This window comes from Amphibalanus amphitrite, unplaced genomic scaffold, assembly GCF_019059575.1.
Source record: "Amphibalanus amphitrite isolate SeventyFive unplaced genomic scaffold, NRLGWU_Aamphi_draft 000159F_arrow, whole genome shotgun sequence".
NCBI lineage: Eukaryota > Metazoa > Arthropoda > Thecostraca > Balanomorpha > Balanidae > Amphibalanus > Amphibalanus amphitrite.
The window spans coordinates 639,351-654,021 of NW_024881654.1; positions in this window are offsets into that span (position 1 = coordinate 639,351).

Here is a 14,671-nt window from a genome sequence, read left to right on the forward strand (position 1 = left end):
AAGGAGAACCGGATGTTCTAAAAATCCGGCTTCCATTTTTTGTCAGATCCAAAAAGTGTAAAGATGCACCAAATCTGGTAAATATTCATCAAATGTGCCATCTAAAACCAATATTGGTAAGTTAGCACCAAACCAGGAATTTGTTTTACCAAAATAAGAAAAATTTATCACCAAAATAGGAATTTTTAGGCAACTCGACCATTTTTAGGGAAAACCCTACCAAATGAAGTACAAATTTACCAAAAAGTGAATTCCTTCCACCAAATACATGCAAGAATGCACCAATTTTAGTAGGAATGTTTTATCTACTGGATCAAATGGTATAATTTCAGTAGAATTTCTGGCAGCGCTGGTAGCGACTCGGCGTGCCGCGACGCTTCGAAATGGAGCGTCCTCGGCTCGGTAGCGTCCCCTTAACCTTTGCTTTGCTTCGGTCCTTTGGTCGTTGAGGTCGCGTCGTTCGTTGAGCTGTGTCTCCCAGCGCGGACTTTTTCGAAATTCGGGGAATAGTGCAAACCCGTGTATCATCAAATCAATTCTCCTACAGACTTTAGCTTTGCAGTTGTCTTGTAGAGGAAAGCCAGCAATGGAGGAATCGGATGACTCCTTGAGCGAGTTTCAATCCGAGACCACTCCCGCTCAGTTTCGCGTTAGTAGTAGTGGTCAGGATCAGGATGGCAGAGTGCAGCCAAGTGCCAAAAAGCATCAAGACCAAGGCATTGCCTGGAAGACCATCTGGATTGATCTGGCTGATCAACAAGCTGCTCTTGCCATGATGAACTCAGGGCAAGAAGGTGATGCGGGATGGCAGCTCTGCCGAACTCATATGCAAAGACGTGTACCTATTACCTAATCATTTAATCAATTAGTGCGGCGAAATTACATTTGGTGCATTGTAACGCTTTTTGGTGCAGATATCCACACATAAACGTAACTACCTGGCAACCTTCCAGAATTTAGTAGAAAAGACTAGATTGGTGCAGAAATTCCGGTTTTGGTTCAAATAACCTGTAATTTATTTGGTGCAAGACATACCGATATTTGGTGAGACAGCAATCACAGATTTGGTGTAGAAACCCCGGTTTTGGTCTGCCAAAGTATTAGTCCCCTTTTAGAACTTATCTATACCTTCAAAACTCATGGAAACGTCTTAAATTCTTCAAATTTTGAGTACCCCAGTGCGAAATTCGCCCCGACGGGTTGTCGGTCGTACCCCAACCACATTTCACACCACTATGAACAATAAATGCACACACTGAAATCGCTATTACCGATATGCTCATCCAATCAAGTTTCGATAAACCCGTTCATCATCATCTCCTGCGGTTCCGAACACGCCTGTTAGGTAGGTGGTGCGGTAGACCGCGCCCAAAGCCAGGGCCCCGGTAACGTGAGGTAGCCGAGTCGGGGCAGCGTGCGCTGACCCAAGCCGGGGCCGCGCGTCCTCCCGGTGTCATGCATAGACCCGGGAACAGGGGGGGCAGCGGGGGCGCTTGCCCCCCCAACTTGGGAGCCGAGGGGGCGGCGCCCCCTCAACATTGAGGCAGCGAGAAAAAGATCTTTCCTCCCTTTTCCGGACTTCTTTCTTTCTTGTTTCCTTTATACATCTAAACAACGACACACGGCATTTTCGTTGCCATCTGAATGGTTTCTGCTGATACAGCATCGATTTGACAACATCTGCTATTGTCATCCCGCTTTGATTTGGGCCTGACCTTGGCCATAAGCTTGGCAGGCCAGTTTTATACTGGACAATTTTGAGTCAACTTTGAGAAATGCATAACGTACAACGGTGGTAAAATCGTTGCTATAGGAATAACACAGTTTACCCGCTCCGGGTGTGAGGGAGGGGTGTGGGGCAATGAGTGCACTGACGTGGCGCCCTCGGTATGGGATGGGATGCATGGGATACATTAGAGGGCCGGTATGGGATTAAAGCTCAGCGACACTAAGGGCTTATGTGGTGCCTTCGGTTATCGGCAGCACCCTCAGAATCACCGGCGTAGGGCGCTCAGAGCCGCCGGTAAGGGGCCTTTAGAGGCACCGGTGTGGGGCCGTCATGCAGGTGCCGGTGTGGGCGCTCAGAGGTGCTAGTGTGATTCTCTCAGAGGTGCCGATGAGGGTCCTTACAGGCGTTGCTGTGGGCCCTCATAGACGCCATGGTGTGGAGCCGTTACAGACGGGTGTGGGGGTTTTAGATCTGCTGACGCGAACTCTCTACAAGCCGGCAGGGGGTCTCAGTGACCGGCAAGGGGTCCTTAGGCCGGCAGAAGAAGTCCTGTGGGGTCCTTAGAGATCGGCATGGTACTGTCAGACGCCGGTGGGGCCCTCAGACTCACCGGTGTGGGACCCTCAAAAGTCACCAGTGTGTGGCCTTCAGATGCACAGGTGTTGGTTGGGTCCTCAGAGCCGCCGATACAGGGCTTAATTTTAATAGGCACTGGTGTAGGCACTCAGAGTTCGGGGTGTGAAACCCTCAGAGACACCGGTGTGGGCCCTCATAGGCGCCGATGAGGGCCCCAAAGTTGCCGTTATGGGGCCCTCAGAAAAATAAGTGTGGGACCATCACAGGCGGCAAATGCCCCTAGAACTGGCCCCTCATAGGCCGGTAAGGACTCTCAGAGGCCAGTAACGGGCCTTTGGAGACCACCGAGGTGCCCTAAAAAGGCGCAAGAGGCGCTCAGAAGCCGGCGTGGGGCCCTTATGGAGATCTTAGTGTGGCTATTTAGGGCCCATGAGGTGCTCTAACGAGCCCCATGGGGCGGTCAGCGGTTTGACCTTCAGCGGTCAAATGGCGCCGCACGGCCCCTCGGACCCGAAGGTCCCTTTGAACCCGATGGGGGAGGGGGGACGTGTCCCCTTAGACCCCTAGCTACGCCACTGTTTCATATGCATCATATCAGGTATTTTAGGCTCGCCCCCCCAACTTGAAAATCGTTCCCGGGCCCCTGGTGTCATGTGATAGCCCGGGGCTGCCCGCGGGGATGCGGTAGACCGCGCCCAAAGCTGCGGCCCCGGCTTGGGTCAGCGCACGCTGCCCCGACTCGGCTACCTCACGTTACCGGGGCCCTGGCTTTGGGCGCGGCTTCTGCTCATACTTTGTGGTGCGGTGGTGGTGCGTCGGGCCGCGCGCTCTGACTTCGGCCAAGAAAAATGCGTCAGCTGATCATTGTCATTTCTGCCACTTGCGTGTGGTGAAATGGGGTCATAACTTAAGAGACGGCTTTTTCATATCAATTATTTTACATAAAATCATATTTCAAACCATAAATAATGTTCGACAGCCAAATAAAAGAAACAATACCAATACAGGCTTACAGTTTAAGGCTCGACATTGTGTTGTCTACGATTAGACAGCTGATAACTCATTCCCGTACGTCGTAACTCTATAATGACCTTTGCTTATTGTCACATGTGCGCCGCATTCGCGATTGTTGCCGACGCCTGTTTGCAGTTCAGCCCACTACAGTTGTTATACATTTCGAAAAACCGATAAACTTTTAGGCGAAAAAGGCACCATTCCAGGCCCATTTTTGATTTCTTTTGCGATATTAGGTAAAAACAGAAGCTTCTTATCCTAGGAAAAATAAAATGGGAAATCTTTCAAAGGTGGCACACTACCTTTAAAGCTGTGTTTTCCCATCAAAATCAAGCCTGAGATGTTTGCAAAAGACTACGCAACGTCATGAACGCGTGAACGGTTTCAGGAGTACCTACCTGTATACCCTGAACTGAGCTCGTCAGTTTCAGATTTGCTCAGCTTGAGCTGAGCGCCGTCAGCGATTTTTTATTTGTAGACATAACTCCGAAAGCTGTTTTGTCGACATTCATGGTACCATGCAGCTTGACATGCACTGACTCTAGGATTCCACCTCAGATATTGCTTGGGTTGCAGAATGCAGATTTTGCAGACCACAAAAACTGAGTAAAATGCACACACACTGCACACCTCATGTATATAACCAGGGCAAACGGGGCGACCAGGGCAGTAAAGAGTCGACATCAGTAACTAAGCAAGGGAGTTGTCAAAGACCGGAGCACTATGTTTCGCTTGCACTCAAACGGTCCCAGCTTCAGGCCCCTTTTTTGGTGTTCAGACTTCCTTGCCGAACAGTATTATCATCGCATAGTTCCAAACGGAAACACATAGTTCCAAAAGTTCCAACGAAAACAATTATTTGCAGTTTTGCGTACAGGATCTATGTATACAGAGATAACCTTACCCGTTTCATTTTTATTTTTACTCTCTGTAAATCAACACCAAACGGTATGGATTTGTGAAATAATTTTATACTGACGATGCATGAAACGAAGGTCTTTTAACCAAAAATTTATCAAAGATCCAGTTTTATTCAAAAGCACTTGTAAAAGCGCTGTTTTTACCTCCGTAAAAATACCAAGGAGTCAGGGACTGACTGTACGGTGTAGGTACATACATGTGTTGTGCTATTATTTAGTTCTGTGTTTGTGTGCGATCGAAAATGCTACTTTTGTGCCATTTCTGACGAATATTAAAACACTACCGAGACATCATAGAGTTTAACTCATTATCTCCGTGCAGAAAATATTATTTTAGTCATACATCCTAACAGGAATTAGTGCTATTGACATGTTGCACCTTGTGAAGCACATATGCCTATGTAAATTAAATCGTACATTATATGCTACATAAACTGAAAACTTATGTCGATTGTCCCGAATCCCTAGAGCAGAAGAACTGAAGAGATAAGCGATTAGAAGGAGGCTCAAGAATGCTCCTCAATAGCCGTTTTCACGACGGGCTATCCGGCGAGTGCACCTAATTTGACCAAATCTGCACCTAATCTCTTTTACAGCAAATATCTTTATTTTATGATTTTATTTCAGTGTTTTAATCGATGTTACTCTCTGATAATATGACAGAGCAGGCATATAAGCAATTAGTGCAATATAAGCAACTGATAGCTACTGAGAGACACACTGAACCTAATTTGACCAAATCTGCACCTAATCTGCACCAGATGTGCACCAAATGTGTACCAGATGGCCGTCGTGAAAACGGCTTATAATGGACTAGGAAGGAGGTGAACTGACTGCCGAACTGCGGGACCTCAAGCAGTCATGGCGAAGTATAGCGGGGCTGATTCAGGCCGGATTCAATAAGAACTGTATGAAGAGCAGACGCTGGTGCTCCACAGTCCACATCCCTATCTCTATGTACTCTAGCGCTGCATTCAACAATGCCGGCCGGCTCTGCTGCCGCTGACTCTGCCGGGCCGTGTACCACGGAAGGGCCCGGTCAGCGCCGCTCCCAGGAAGTCTGCAGGGACACTTGTCCTGCGGAGGCAAGCTCCTGCACCCGCTGACCCGAGGCTGCAGCGCAGCGCGGCGTTCGACCCCTGCTCTGCCGCAGCGGGCCTGCAGGCAGACAGACATACTGCGCCCGCTCCCCAGCGACTGCACAACTGCGACGCTGGTGCAACCGTCGCTCATGCTTACAGCCTAGCGTGCGACTGGTGCATAGCATCGGCCCGAGTTATCGCATTATCCGCCGGGCTTTTCGTCAAACCGGTCTTGGCTGGCGTCGTCTTAAAGCGTTTGCGGGTGAGAACCCGATTAGCTGCGTTTTGATGGACGGGGCTCGCGGGCTTGCTGGCATTTGTCGGGTATTGTGAAAAGTGGCTGGCATCAGGTGGTGATGAGCTCTTTTGTTTGTATTCCAGGAAGATCCTGTGCCTCTAATGCCACTCCCGGTGCCATCTTATGGATACTGGCCACCCGATATGGTGGTCACGAGGATCAAGCATCTTTCCTTCTTGAGTCTTCTGCCCAATGCTTTTTGCTTGCTTGCCGACCTGATCCTATGAGAAGCTCGTTTTTAGGAGGCGTTGCTAGTTTCTTGCGGCAGTTTTTCTGTCCGTTTTTATCACATGGCAACGACCTGGCTGCAAATATCCGTCTCCCTGTCTCGCCGCTGGGTTCCCGGAGTTCGGCTGCCGCGGTATGGGGTAGAATAGACACCAGAGCCCGCGATGTACACAGCGCAGACGGCAGCAGCCGACAGCGCTGACGTCATTTGGGGAACGTTTATCGCCAGAGACGACACTGCCAGCTGAGCAAGCGGAACGGGTGCGCTATTCGGTGCGGGCGCCGCGCAGCAGGGCTGCCAGGGCGGCGGCCGCGAGGGGCGTGTGACGCACGGGCCGGGCCGGCGCGCGCGTGCAGCCGGCGCTCTGTGTCGACTCGGCGACCCAAACACCTGTCTGCGGCGCGCACAGCGGCGCTGTTTGTGTCGGAGCCCCTCTGCAGGCGGTCACGTGTGTCTTCTGCCAGAGCACGTGGACACGCGCAACGCTGCACCGCTAACGGGTTGTTTGTGCCCTCTGGAGCAGCATGGGCGGAAGCTGCGCAGATCTGTTTTTGTTTTCGTCTGCCAGGACGGTGAAGAAAGCGGAGTTGTTGAGATGAGGGTTCACTCAGGTGTACAGAAGCTGTAGATGGCTCGCTATCGGGTTTCTGTCGGGCGCTGTGAGGGATTATCAGACCAACTGGCAGCGACGGGCGCGGCTCGCCGTCGGGTGTATGCTGAATTAGGTCCTTATGGGTATGCCAATCTCCTCCGCGAGTCGGTTACGCCGGCGAGGCCTGCCTAATACCAGCTGGAGTGTGTGTGTCAGCCGGAGATTGAATCATGGCTTCCACCCCGCCCAATTACATTGGCGAAAATAATGGCGTCTGAAACTGAGTGTCGGCTCAGATCCGAGAGGAAATACACTGCGCCCAACGGCAATAAATAAATAAGAAATATAGAAACTTACTGCAATGGCCTCTGCCGGAAAACCCACACTTGCCTCGTTTATTTCAAGCTTCAGATGAACATTGTTTTTGCAGATGCAGTTTCCGACCTGGTCCCGTCACACCCCGAAAAGTTTCGACTTTTGTACGTTTGAGGTTGATTTAAAGTTTCTGAATTACGTCCAATGGATACGTAGCGCACATACTTATGTGCAACATTTAAACTTTTAATTGCATGCAGTTAAAATTGAGCCTTAGCTTATCTTGCATTAGCTAAGTCGATTCAATCATTCCCATGGTCGAAATATGAACCTTGCTCGGCTTTTAATATCATCTCAGTCTTATTTTCATTTCAAATATTTTCCTACGACATTTTATATATCATCTCAATTCTTGGCTACAGATCTATCTAAATGAGGGCATTACTTAGTCCAGCTCGGCGCTCCTGAAGAGCACCTATACGGCTCCCGTAAGATCCGATTCACAAGATCCGTAAGATCCGCTTCACATCGGCATTCAGTCATCCGTTCCTCGCCATTTCGCGCGGCATAAGATTAGTGCTAGTCTCCGATCCCGTACAGTGCAGACCGCGGCCCCCGTAAGATCCAACCTCAGTAGGTACAGGTCACCGCTCCAGCAGCCTCCGTCCTCAGTGCAGAGCCTGGTGGAGGTCAGCGCTAGTCAGGAAGGAAGCCGTCCACTCTCCCTTATGACTTCCGCCTGTATTAAAATAGGGGCGAAGTTGCCGACTCAGCCACCCGGCACAGGTTCTTTATTGCTCGCGGGGAATGGGAAGTTATGTGCACGGTGCATTCTCACTCGGCTAATAGTTGCCAGTACGATATAGTTGACATTGTTTTCGCGAACCTGACATTTACAATTCGCTTCAACAATGAAGGGAGAACGTTCTCCATGTAGTTTTGAACCAAATAGTTCCGAACGATTTCACAGTCGGTGTGTAACTCGAAGGCGCTACGCTTTAAAAAGTAAAAACAACACCTTTTAACGTTAACTTTAAGCACATTGTTTCCAACAACGTTTCATAGGTCTCGATGAATGAGTGCCGCCGGTGCTAATACGGTATAAGTAAGTGTAATTCATGCACCTCGTATCTGACCCAGTCCCTGCCTTCCCTTCTGCCTCTCCTTTTCTATCTTCCCTCGCCCTGCCAGCCGTGCCTATGGCTATGTGTGGCTGCATGTCACCCCCGCGCTGCTATGTGTCGCGACGTCATGACACGCCGCTCCCATTGTTCCACAGCCCGGCCCGGCACGCTGCCATTGGGACGGCCATGGTTCCCAGTAGGGACCATTCACGCCTCTCGGGTGGCCCCAGCAGCCAGTTCCCGGGAGCAGCCCGCCGCGGTGCGTCGCGGCCGCCGTGGGTCGGTCTCAGTGGGCGGTCCCTCGCCCCGCCCCCCGCCCTCGGCCGTCGGACCACGTCGACAGAGGTCGGCTCTGCGGTCATCTGTGGCGCACCAACCCGACCGACGCGACAACGCAGCACCACCCGCGGCTGCCGACGGCGCCGATCTGCGCAGCGCCGACGGCCTGGTGCCATCTGGTGGCCGCCGCGCCGGCCCGTCGCCCGCCGGCCCGCCCGGTCGCGCTGCTGCGCAAAAGCGACGCGGAGTGGCCGGGCTTTGAACCCAGGTGTTTGGGGATGGCGGGGAGGGGAAAGGGTGCGGCTAACCAGTCGGCTCTCTCGGGTCATAAACGAGTTTGACCTTGGGCGGTAGTGGAATACCAGTGGCGTCGTCTTCCGGCGCGGGTGGGCGGGGCCTGGGCTGAGTCAGCAGAGCGTCAGCCGGGAGATCATGAGACTCCACCCACTCTGCACTGGCCCGTGGTCAGCCCGCAGTCAACCAGCCAGTCACCTGGGTAGCGGGTACTTACCCAGACCTACCCACCTCACCCAGGCCGGCTCGATCATTCAACGCATTGCTGGTTAGGTAAAATAATTTTGGGAATCTTCATTGAAAGTGCACTTGCCCAGGTGCCTACCTGAGGCTGCTATATGTAAATATTTCTTTACTGGTAGTTCATACTCATTTAAAACACGCGCTATCGGCTTCACAATTACCCAAGGCACTTTCATGTGATCTTTTACATCATACTCACGTGCTTTACTTTTATCGATCTTGTTTTATCGAACGTTTATTCTTATGTAGGTACTGTCATCTTGTGTATTGCTTGTGTGTAACTGACTTCGTCAGTAAAAGGGCGATGGGCCTGTTGGCGATCTAATAGATACAGAATACAGAATACAGAATACAAAACGGTTTCATCATACCGAGATAAGAGCGAAATAAATGCAATGTGAAATGACTTTGTTCCGGACATCTCTCGAGAGTCAGGAATAGTATCGGCTCACCAGAGAAGGCAGACCCGCTTCACATCGGCATTCGGTCATCCGTTCCTCGCCATTTCGCGCGGCATTGTTCCGTGCAAATGGGGCACTGCATAGTGCATAGGATAGACATTCTAAATTATTGCAATGGGTGATGGCCTCGGCCTTGCCGACACCACTCGGTTATATAACCGGTGAAATTCCATGGATGATCCTGAAGGTGATCCTTTCTTGCATAAGCACTCTTATGACGATCCAGATCTGAAAATTGAAATGCAAAGTGAGGCTGTGTTTACTGTCCGGCGTGCAGGGGCGGATCCAGGAAAACTCCAAGGGGAGGGTCATGAATCGAAGTGGTGCCCCTACCTATACCCAAAATTAAAAACTCAACGGATTTCGTCCACTTCATTTTGGTGGTGCCCCCATTTTCAGTTTTTTTTTTTTTTAGTCAGTATCAACTCTTAGCCACAACCACTTTTACCAATTGAAAGCAAGTATACAGAGTGATCCAAAAAATTGGAACCCCTAACTTAAAATGTCTATAAGTCCGAAAGCATTCACTTTATTGACAAATTGCGAACACCATTAGAAAGAGCATTAAATCCTCCATAAAATCACGTCAAATTGATGCATGTATGTTGTAAAGCATTGGCACACTATTAGCTTTTGGAATGAGCGTCAGAAAACTGAGTGAAACGAAATCGCCAAATGTTAACAATGCGCTGAAATCCGCTAGCACTCTTTCTGTTGTCTTTTTGCGAATAACACCACATCCAAATTCAATTTTATTTCATAAAAGTTTAACAGAAGCACACATATACACGCGTCCTAGCTTCCGCTATTCATCCCAGCATGTGCTCAACCCGAGCTCCGTGGGCCGTCACGCAGGCCTGCAGTTGCTTGGGGACAGCTCCGACCGCGCGGGCCAGCAGTCTCTGGGACAACTGGTCCCAGCAGGCCGTCAGCCTTTCCTTTCCTTACAATAGCACGTGAATGAGCTATTTCATTCATGAACCTCCAACAAGCGACATGGTCAGAACAGCAAACCGTCAATCACTGATTTGCGCATAACGTTCAAAACCGTTTCACTGAGTTTCGTGACACAAATTTTATAGGCATATGTCTAGGGCAATATTTATAATGATAAGTAAGTACAATCAACTTGGTTTTATAGGGAATTGAACGCTCTTTCTAATGGTGTTTGCAACTTATCAATAAAGTGAAAATTTTCTGACTTACAGACATTTTAAGTTAGCGGTTCCAATTTTTTTTGGATCACCCTGTATATGAATGTGCTATGTGTAAATATGTTGTGGACGCTGAGTAGTGAGTACTTACCAGGAACGTTATCAGGTAAGCAAATCGTTGTCAGTCCGACGAACTTGACACTGGCGTCTAAAGGGTCTGTCCTTGACACTTCAGGCTTGTCAGGGGCACCAAAGTCCTTCCAGGGATACCACAAACCTGTCAGGGGCACTTACGGCCTTGTAGGGGCGCCACAGGCCCGCCAGGGGCACCACAGGCCTGCCAGGAAGCAGGGGCACCACAGGTCTAGCAAGTATACACGGCAGGCCTGTCAGGGGCACAACGGGCCTGTTGGGCCCATGAGCACCCATAGGGGCAGGGGCACCACAGTCCTTCCAGGGGCACCGCAGGCCTGTGAGGGGCACCAGCGGCCTAGCAGGGGCACCAGTCAACACAGGCCTGCCAGGGGCACCACAGACCTGCCAGGGGCACCAGAGGCCTGCCAGGAGCACCACCGACCTCGCAGGGGTAACTTGGGCCTGTCAGGGCCCAGGGGCACCACGGGCCTGTCGAGAGGCACTTCAGGCTTTTCAGGTGCACCATAGTCCTCTCCGGGCGCAGGGGTAGCAGGGGCACTAGAGGCCTGCCAGGGGCACTACAGGCCTAGCAAGGGCACCAATGGTCTAACAGGGGCACCACGAGCCTGTCATAGCCAGGCATCTCAGGCTTGTCAAGGCCAAGGGGCACCACAGGTCTGTGAGGGGCACCAGCGACCTAGCAGGGGCACCAGTCAACACAGGTCTGCCAGGGGCGCCACAGACCTGCCAGGGGCACCACAGACCTGCCAGGGGCACCAGAGGTCTGCCAGGGGCACCACCAGCCTCGCAGGGGCACCTTGGGCCTGTCAGGGGCACCACGGGCCTGCCGAGGGGCACTTCAAACTTTTCAGGGGCACCAGTCCTCTCCGGGCGCAGGGGTACCAGCGGCCTAGCAAGGGCACCAGAGGCCTGCCAGGGGCACCACAGGTCTAACAAGGGCACCACGGGCCTGTCAGGGGCACCTCAGGCTTGTCAGGGCCCAGGGACACCATAGTCCTTCCAAGGGCACCGCAAGCCTGTCAGGGGCACGAGAGGCCTGCCAGGGGCACCACAGGCCTAGCAAGGGCACCACTGGCCTGTCAGGGGCACCTCAGGCTTGTCAGGGCCCAGGGGCACCACAGTCCTTCCAGGGGGCATTACAGGCCTGTCAGGGGCACCAGAGGCCTAGCAAGGGCACCACAGGCCTGCCATGGACACCACAGGCCTGCCAGGGGCACCACCGGCCTTGCAGGAGCGCCTCAGGTCTGTCAGGGGCACCACGTGCCTGCCGGGGACACATCAGGCTTGTCAGGGGTGTTACAGTCCTGTCAGGGCCCAGGGGCACCAGGCCCGTGGTGTCCCTGCTAGGCCTGTGGTGCCCCTGGCGGTCCTGTGGTGCCCCTGTCAGGACTGTGATACCCCTGATAGGCCGGTGGTGCCCCTGGCAGGTCTTTGGGCCCGGGCCTCAAGGGGGGGCCATGACCCATGTGACCCCACCCCCTTGGATCCGCCACTGCCGGCGTGGGCGCGCCATGAAGGCATTTCGGCTGATGCTGTAATATAATAAGGCACTTAAGAGTAGGTATAACTAAAGAATATAACATCAGCCGTTGGTCGGGCGGGTTTCACTGAATGGTATACTGTGCCGCAGGACGCCCGTGCTATGCGGCACAGTATCCCGCCTGTAGGTTATGCTGTACCGCACTACACACAGCGGTGAACTAAGGAAGCGTAAAATGTTGAGCCTTGCATTCTGGGAGGCATTTGACAATGTGTTCATATTCATGCAGATTTAACTTACTTTTTCATATCGACTAGTCAGCGTCGGTCTTCACTTCAGTGAACCTTGTTTCTTGGGGCACCGAGCAGTTTTTCCTGTCCATCCGCTCACATTTACGCAGATTTAGGTATATATTCATGAATTGATTGAAGTGTTTCGGCACTGCACTGTTCGTACTTACCTCTTATGTCTCATATTGTTCTTAAATTTTTAAAGAAGATAAATGTAGGCTGCCTATGCTCTAAATATATAGTGACAACTTAATGTAAACATACTGTAAAATATACGCAGCGCATTATAAGGCTTACGAGTGCCTGCATGAAGTGCCCGTTAAATATTTTATGTTTTTATTCATGCTATTATTTCTGAATCGTTAAAAAGGAAATTGAAACTATTTTTAGATAGCTAAGAAATAAGTCCGACATCCAGACCCGTAGCATTGGCGAGCGCATGGGATTAGGAGGCACATCACAAAACCATGGCTGATGGCCTCATAAAAAGCTCGACTTTTAACATTGCTCTATGAACACTGCAGACCACCGCTATCCCCTTCGTAATCCCTGGTTGGACTTGGACCCACCAGTGTCGTGTAGGCGGCCTAAACTAGCTCGAGGCACCAAAATGAAAGCATTTGGTTATGAAATTCGAAATTGGTGTCGTTTTCTCTGAAGCATAGGTATACACAGTAAACATTACCAAAACTACGCTCTCTTGGCGAATGCCAGGCCACTCAAACTGCATTGTTTGCCTCACGGCGGTTCATCGATTTGTTTCAGCTCGTAAATTACCAATAAACACTCGGGCCTACCGAAGCTAACATAGAAGGCCAGCGCTGGCGAATGAAGTAGCGAGTCAGTGGAGCTGCATTTCTCATTGAGACATGAAGGTCATCGGGCCGGTCTGATATTGAATGCAAAACAATTGCTGATATTCTCGTGAGATACAACGAATGCACCATACGGACTTCGTTTGTAACATATTCAATTTCAAATAACAAATTGATTGTACGATCGTAACAATTTCAGCATAGACAGTAGCACCTAAATGGATGGCAATGACATGCATCGATGTCAACATAACATTTGAATGAAAACACAACTAACCACTCTGCCGGTCCTTTCGACCGTTACAGTGGCGATTTTCTCGCGCAAGTGTGTAGGTATATTGGCGAGTCCTCACGAAAGATTATGTTGTTAACATAATTATTTGAATTCCTTGGCATTCGACCGGTAAAATTCAGGTGGCAGATGCTCCGCTCAAAACATGAGCATTAAAATTTGCGCGCAAAAAGTGCGGAATATAACTTGATCAACAAAGCATCTCCCCTTGTAGCTTTGTATTGCTTTTAATAACCTTTCCGATTTGGTGATCATATTTATAACAATATGAGGCAGACAACAGACGTTTGAACTGTAGCCAACAACTTCTGCTCTTCGTTGGCCAAAGATATGTTGCTGAGTATGTTTGCTGTTATACACGAACGTCACTTTGACATTCATTGGGAGTAGGGCTCCAGTGGCTAATTTAAGCGACAACCATAAGGTTTATATAACAAACCTTATTATATGCAGAGCCTGCGGTTGTGTCGCTAGTTGCCGAGCTGCCGACTCAATATAGCCCATTCAGCGCGTGAGAGCGCCGCGCCGGAACGGTAGGCCCACAATTACCTACTGGGGCCGGCGGGCCGGGGCTATGAAGGGCCGCCCCGGCAACGGCCAGGTCTCGGCTCAGTGCAACCGCTGCCTGGCGGCCAATAGCGCCGTGTGGTGCAGTGCCTTCCACTGTACATACCGAGCAGCGAACTAACGAGTGTCACAAACTGATACTGTGCTGCGGTGGCAGAAACCTAACGGCTCGCTCACATAAGTCACGGGTCACGGTAACACATCGATTACAATTATATTGCTTACAGGTGCTGTCATTTAAAAACCTATGCTTTGTTAAAAAAAAGCAAGAAAGAACGCACAATATAGGTATCAGTAAAAAGTTGAAATTAATTTCTTTTTCAGACACATCTAGCGATCTCTCTCAACTGTGCAAAACAGTACGATAGATAACAGGCTGTAGCGGCTACCTAGTAGGTATCAAAATGTATTACCCAGCCAGCAAATCGGAGCTTTCCCCGTACGGGGAAGGCCTATGGCGAGCTTGGGGCAGGCTCGGGGAAACCCCAACCGTTCTCTTGGGGAAAACGGAGCGTTCGCTTGGGATTTGAGACACTTTGTACGGGGAACTTTGTGCGGGATTCGTACGGGGAAACGGTATAACTGCCCAAGCGTTCCCCAAACGTCCCCCAGGCTACCCCCGCGCCGACTATGGTTAAAACCCGTTGTTAAGGTCGGTTCCCCGTACGGGGTTATCGAACATTTTCCCCAAGAAGATCCTGTGCGAGCCCCGCACATTCCCCCACCCGGCTATACGGGTTTATACTTGCTGGAGACCTTCC